The sequence below is a fragment of the Phyllostomus discolor genome, chromosome 7 (genome assembly GCF_004126475.2).
Source record: "Phyllostomus discolor isolate MPI-MPIP mPhyDis1 chromosome 7, mPhyDis1.pri.v3, whole genome shotgun sequence".
Classification (NCBI taxonomy): domain Eukaryota; kingdom Metazoa; phylum Chordata; class Mammalia; order Chiroptera; family Phyllostomidae; genus Phyllostomus; species Phyllostomus discolor.
The window spans coordinates 42,712,009-42,719,678 of record NC_040909.2 but is presented as its reverse complement, the minus strand read 5'-3'; positions in this window follow the sequence as shown (position 1 = coordinate 42,719,678).

Here is a 7,670-nt window from a genome sequence, read left to right as displayed (position 1 = left end):
ACCAATGCCTGCTACATACACAGAAATCCAGGGACTGACAGTGTGCCAAGCTGGTCATAAGGGGAAAAGGGAAGTCTCCTCAAGTGTAACAAGATGACAAGGATCCCTTCCTTGAACAAATGTGAGGCTTGCATGAGTCTTCATGAAAAACACCTGGCACAAGAGAAATGTTAGGTAAGTGTTTAATCACAGGTTTGTGGAGGGTACTGCAAGGCCAGGGCAGGTGTCACCAAGGGAGCCCTCCTCTTTCATATCCTTCCCCCCAGGTATCTGGGATTCAAGCAAGATGTTCTTTGATTCACTTATTTCTACTGATGGTTTAGAGATTTCATGCATTTTTTCTTCCCTGAGGGACACACATCTGAATGGGGACTTCTGGTACTAACTTGGGTTGCAAAATACCCTTCTGCCAGGCATATAGTATGGTGTGGGGTGGGGCGGGGTGCAGTGCTTCAAATCCAGCAGGGGCTAGTTCCAAACCAGTGTCACATTCTTCTACACCAGCTTGCCTTTAGGGAGACTGTTTCACCTAAATTAACCAACTTTAGCCTAAATTAGGTTTAGCCTAAACTCTAATTCTAATCTAACTAACACAGTATTGAGAGAAGGCAGATAGATACCCAGCCTACCCTGCCTTGTCCCAGCTTTGTCCATCTTTCTTACTTCTAAAATCTTGATTTCAATGAAATCTCAATGATTTCATTGATTCTCAATGAAAAGATTATTAAGCAGCCTGGTCAACTCAAGCAGAAGGGGAGCCATCACTCCCTGACGGACCACCCACCAGAGACAGAAGTAGCCTGAGAGTTGCTGGTCTTCTCATCTGGCCTTACCTTCAGTTTGTCCTCCCAGGTGGGATTTGTAGCACCCAGGGTCCTGTCTGGCCTGGCTGCAGCTGGGCATTATGAGGTCCCCACTGACAGATGCTCAGGGTATCCAGAGAGGGGATGGCCACCCCTGGCATCCAAATGAGGGTCTAGGCAGGGGCAATTGAATCTGGAAGCAAAGCTTGGCTCCTCTGAGTCTGCATAGTTCAGAGTCCACAGGGAGCCAAGTAGCCTTTATAAAGAAGGCCAAACCAGAACAACCTCCAGTATTTATCCTGCTTTGTTCCTCCTCAAAGCACATTCCGTGGTCTATTAGCTAGTTAGAGCTTCAAAAACAACCCAGTGAGGTCCACAGGCAGGAATCATTATCCCCATTCCTTCAAAAACACAGAGGTGTTTAATAAAACGACAACCCTGGCTACAAGGAATTTACAGCCTAGTGAGAACTCCCAGGGATATGCAAGAACGCCTCTTGGCAACACGTGTTAACACAACACAAATCCCACCATACCACAGGCCCTGTTTCAGGGCCTTGAGATTCAGCTATGAGCAAGGTGGACAAAGTCAGTGCCCTCATGGAGCTTACACTGCAGTGGGGGGACAGATCATTTACAAACACACACTTAAACATTAATGTAATAGCAGGAGGTGATAAGTACCCTAAAGAAAAAAATCAAGGTAAAGAGGCAGAAGGAGACTTTGGCTGCTATTTAAAATAAGGTGGTAACATTGAGCAAGGACTTGACTGAACAAAGATCAAACTATGGAAAGATCTGGGAGAAGAACATTTTAGGCAGAGGTAACTGCAAATGCAAAGGCCCAGAGGGAGCAGTAGTCTGGAACAGGATGAAGGACACTGTAGCCAGAGTAGAGTGAACTGAGGGGAAAGTGGTAGGAAATGAGGTCATGAAGGTCAACAAGGTAGGAAATGAGGTCGTGAAAATCAACAAAGGCCAGATCTTGTAGGGACTTCACAGGCCCTACGAGAATTTGGATTTCATTCTAAATGTAATGGAAAGCCATTGAACAGGGTAGTGACAAAATCCAATGGATATGGATGGAAAATATATATATGTATGTATATATATATTTATAAAATTTAAACAACAGAAATTTTTTTTCTCACAGTTCTGGTGTAGGCAGAGTTAGTTTTATTTCTAGTTTCGGTTTTATTGAGATATAATTAACATACAGCATTGTATAGGTTTAAGGTGTACAGCAATATGATTTGACTTACATACTTGTATATTGTGACCTTACCACAATAATTTGGTAAGCGTTCATCATCTCATGTCAATGGAAGGAAAGGAGAGAGGGAGGGAGGGAGGGAGGGTAGAAGGAAGGAAGGAATAAAGGAAGGAAATGGTTTTCTTCCTTGTGATGAGAACTTTCAGGATTTAATCTTTCAAACACACCATATAGTGTGTTAACCACAGTCATTATGCTGTACATTCCATGCCCAGTATTTATGTATCTTATAACCAGAAGTTCGTGCCTTTTGACCACTTTCCTCTAATCCCTCAACCCCCCACCCCGTGATTCTGGTATCAACAACTCTGATCTCTTTTTCTATGAGTTTTAGTTAGTTAGTTAGTTAGTTAGTTAGTTTCAGATTCCACATGTAAGTGAGATCATACAGTATTGTGTCTTTTTTTTACTTATTTCACTTAAGATAATGTATTCAAGGTCCAATTTTGTTGCAAATGGCCAGATTTCCTTCCTTTATATGGCTGAATAGCATTCCCTTGTATATACATACACCAAATTTTCTTTATCCATTCCTCTACTGATAGATCTAACAGATGTTTTTAAAAGATTACTATGCTAAGTGGACAAATGCCCACAGGATAGTATTTAGGTTAGTTTTTGCTGCATAACAAACAGCTACAAAAACTTCAATAGCATATTGTAATACAGCTATTCTCAAATATTTTAATCTCAGAACACTTTTCTACTCTTAAAAATTACTGAGGACCACATAGAGCTTTTGTTTATGTCAGTTATATTTATCAATACTTACTGTATTAAAATGTTCAACTGTAAGTGATTTTAAAAAGTTATTAATTCCTTTTAAAATAACAATAAGGCAATTCCATGTTAACACACATACTTTTTCTTTTTTTTCCTTGTTCCTTTTTAAATTACAGTTGATGCATAATATTATGTTAATTTCAGGTGTATAACACCATGATTAGACATTTATATAACTTATGAAGAGATCACCTTGATAAATGTAGTACCCATCTGGCACCATACATAGTTAGTACATTACTGACTATATTTCCTATGCTGTAGTTTACATCCCTATGACTGTTCTGTAACTATTGACTTGTACTTCTTAATCCCTTCATCTTCTTCACCCACCTCCCCAACTCCTCTCCCATCTGGCAATCATCAAAATGTTCTCTATATTCTGTTCTCTGTAGTTTGTTCCTGTTCTGTTTGTTTATTGTGATTTTTAGATTCCACATACAAGTGAAATCACCTGGCATATGTCTTTCTCTGTCTTATTTCATTTAGCATAATACCCTTTAGGTCCATCCATGTTGTTGCAGATTACAAGATTTCACTATTTTTATGGTTGAACCATGTTCCATTGTATATACACACCACTTCTTCTTTATCCATTCATCTATTGATGGACCCTTAGGTTGCATCCATATCTTAGCTTTGCAAATAATGCTGCAATAAACATATGGATGTATATGTCCTTTTGATTTAGTGTTTTGGGTTTCTTTGGATAAACACCCAGGAACAGGGTTGTTGGGTCTTTCTTTGTCTCTTGTTATGGCTTTGTATTCAAGTTTATTTCATCTGGTATAAGCATTGCTACCCCCAGCTTTTTTGTTTTGCTTTGTTTCCATTTTCATGAAATATCTTTTTCTGTCTCTTTATTTTTCAGTCTGTGTGTATCTTTTGATCTGAACCGAGTCTCTTCTAGACAGCATATGTAAAGGTCTTGTCCATTCAGTCATCGTATGTCCTTTGATTGAAGCATTTAATCCATTTGAATTGTTGATAGCTATGAATTTATTGTCATTTTACTATTCATGTCTTTTATTTCTCCTCCTCCTCCTCCTCTTATTTTCTTTCTTTTTCTTCAAGAAGACCTTTTAACATTTCTAGTAATACTGCTTTGGTGGTGATGAACTCCTTTACCTTCTTTTTGTCTGAAAAGCTCTTTATCTGTCTTCCAATTCTAAATGATAGCTTTGCTGAGTCAGTAATCTTGGTTGTAGGTCCTTCCCTTTCATCACTTTGAATATTTCATGCCAATCCCTTCTGGGCTGCAAAGTTTCTGTTGAGAAATCCACTGACAGTCTTATGGAAGCTCCCTTGTAGGTAACTAACTGCTTTTCTCTTACTGCTTTTAAGATTCTCTCTTTGTCTTTAACCTTTGGCATTTTAATTATGATGTGTCTTGGTGTGGACCTCTTTGGGTTCACCTTGTTTGGGACTCTCTTTGCTTCCTGGATGTGTATGTCTATCTGCTTCTCCAGATTAGGGAAGTTTTCTGTCATTATTTTTTTCAAATAGGTTTTCACTTTCTTGCTCTCTCTTTTCTCCTTCTAACATCTCCATGAAGCAAATATTGATATGCTTGAAGTTGTCCCAGAGGCTCCTTACACATCCTCATTTTTATGGATTCCTTTTTCTTTTTGCTGTGCTGATTGGGTGCTTTTTTTCTCTCTTACATTCCAAATTGCTGTTTTGATTCTTGGCTTTGTCTACTTTACTGTGGATTCCCTGTAAATTATTCTTCATATCAGTTAGTATATTCTTCATCTGACTGTTTTTTTTATGGTTTTCATGTCCTTTTTTATGCTGTTGAAATTCTCACTAAATTCATTGAGCATCCTTATAACCAATGTTTTGAAATCTGTATCCAGTAGATTGCTTGTTTCCATCTTGTTTAGTTCTTTTACTGTAGTTTTGTTCTATTTTTCCATTTGAGCCATGTTTCTTTGTCTCCTCATATTGACTGCCTCCCTGTGTTTGTTTCTATTTGTTAGGTAGAATGCTACATCTTCCAGGTTTGGCAGAGTGACCTTATGTAATAGGTGTTCTGTAGGGTTCCGTGGCACAGCATCCAAAATCATCCAAGCTGGGCACCCCAGGTGTGCCCCTGTGTTGGCAATGTGCACTGTCCTATTGTAGTTGAGCCTTGATAGCTATTTGCACATCACTGGTAGGAACTGATCCCCCAGGCTACTTGGCCATGAAGACAGGCTTTGACTACAGTAGAGGGGCTGCTGTGCAGAGGCCAACCCCATAGAACAGGATTTGATTCAGTGGGGCTTTGGTGACTTCTGAGTCTGCTCCTTGACCGTGACACTTGTGTAGGTAGTTAGGTTGTAATCCAGTGTGGTCTAAAGCTGACCACCAGATGCACTGGTTCTGGGGCCTCCAGGGACATGCAAGGTCAGCCACCACCTGTGCCCTGCATGGGGCCACAAACATGAGTTACATGGTGATCTGCAGATGGCTACTACTTATGCTGGGCTTAGAGGTGCCCAGAAGAAGCCAAGTTGTAAACCAAGGCTGGGTACTGCTAGTGCCAGGCCTAGGTCCACTTAGCAAAAGGCCATAAGGGACTTGTTTGAGAGATTTTAGGAAAGTCTGAAGCATGACTCAAGAAAGGCCATTTGTATAGAAAAGCCACTGGAATCGACTTAAGTGGGTCCACAAATTGGGCGGGGTGGAGTCTCAGGTCAGGGAATCACCAGGACAGAGTGAACAGTGCTGAGTAAGTTGATGGAGACTTAGATATGGCACTTGCCTGCCAGATCTCTGAGGAGTGAACTCAGTAATGGAATAATGGCCTCTGCCAGCACTTCTGTCTGCCCCTCCAGCCCTTGAGCTGAAGCCAGACAATTCAGTTCCTCTTCTTGTGTCCCTGCACCTCTTGAGCTATTACCCCAGTGCTGGAGCTCAGAGAAAATGAGTCCAAGCAAATCTGTGTGCAGGCCCTTTAACAGGAACTCCTAAAACTCTAGGAACACTCCATCTAAGCCATAGTCTGATTTTTACAGCCAGAAGTTATAGACTTTTTATCCCAGCACTGGAATGCTTGGTTGGGGGTTGTGATGTGAGGCTGGGACCCCTCACTTCTTAGGGCTCCACAGCCAAGATATCCTTCCTGGTTTTTAACCACCACATGGATGTGGGAACAGCCTGTTCTGCATCTCTACTCCTCCTACAAGTATTGAAAGTGGCTCCTTCTTCATGTCCTTCACTATAGGACTTCTGTTCAACTAGATTTCAGGCATTCTGAATTATGGTTGTTCTATAATGTAATTATAATTTTGATGTGGTTCTGGGAGGTTCTGAGTATCACATTTATCTATGCTATGTTCACCAGAACTCCCAAACTTTTTAAAATTAAACCACTGCACCCCACAAGTTTTGTTATGCTGTATCTTCATTTTGATTCATTTCAAAGTATTTTCTATTTGACCTTGTGATTTCCTCTTTGATTCATTGGTTATTTGATAATGTCATTTAATACATTTCCCATATTTGTGAATTTTCCAAATTTCATTGTTACTGGCTTCTAACCTCACACTATTGTGGCCAGAGAACATACTTCATATTATTTCCACCCTTTTAAATTTATTAAGACTTACTTTATAGCCTACCATAATCTATTCCAGAGAATATTCCATATGTACTTTAGAAGAATGTGTATTCTGCTGCTGTTGGGAATAATATTCTACAGATATCTATTAAGGCCAGTTTGTTTATAATGTCGTTCAAGTCTTCTGTTTCCTTATTGATCATATGCCAAGTGATTTATTCATTATCCATTATTTAAAAATACGATATTGAAGTCACCAACTATTATTGTTGAATTGTCTTTTTGTCCCTTCAGTTCTGTCAGTTTTAGCTTCATGTATTGTGGGGCTCTGTTATTCAGTACACATATGTTTATAGTTGGTTATTTTCCTGATGGATTTACTCTTTCATTATTATAGAATATCCTTCTTTCTCTAGTAATTTTTTTTTGTTTTAAAGTCTATTTGTCTGATATCAGTATAGCCACCTCAGCTTTCTTATGGTTGATGTTTGCATGATATATTTTTCATATCATTTTACTTTCAACATATTTAATCCTTGAATTGAAAATATGAGGGGGACCCCCCAAAAAACAGAATTGCCTTCTGGAGGGTGAGCCCCTTGTAGCACAGGCTTCCTCCATCAGGTGAGTGTTCCAGGAACCCATCTGTATCAGTGTACTAGCTGATGTTGTTGTGAGAGGCTGCATTCCACTTCAGTGGATTTTTTTGAAGACTCCTTCAATGTGTTTGCCCATTTCATGATGGGTGGTTTATGAGCACACCTGTGCACACTGTGCTGAGTGTTCAGCAGTTTTTGACCAAAAATAGCATGACCTCTCTGTCCTATTCTACCTATTCACCTGACTCACCCCAACAGACTTTTTTATTTATTTCTCCAGATGAAAAAAGTCCTCAAAGGGAAACATTTTGCCAATGTGGAAGAGGTGAAACAAAAAACAGCAGAAGCACTAAAAGGCATGAAAATTGACAAGTTTAAAAACTGTTTTGAGCAGAGGAAAAAAACATTTCAATAGGTGTATTGCATCAGATGGAGAGTACTTTGAAGGTGACTGAAGTTTAAACGTGTAAGAATAAATACACAATTTTTAACAAATAAATTTTTGGGGGGGTTGGTCCCCCATCATATGTCTCCTGTAATCAATATATAGTTAGTTGTTTTTTTATATATAGTTTGCCATGGCTTTTTAAAAATCAGTGCATATGTCAACATTGAAAAAAGAAATATGTCTTGTTATATAAAAATAAATTTAACTCATAGAGCCCC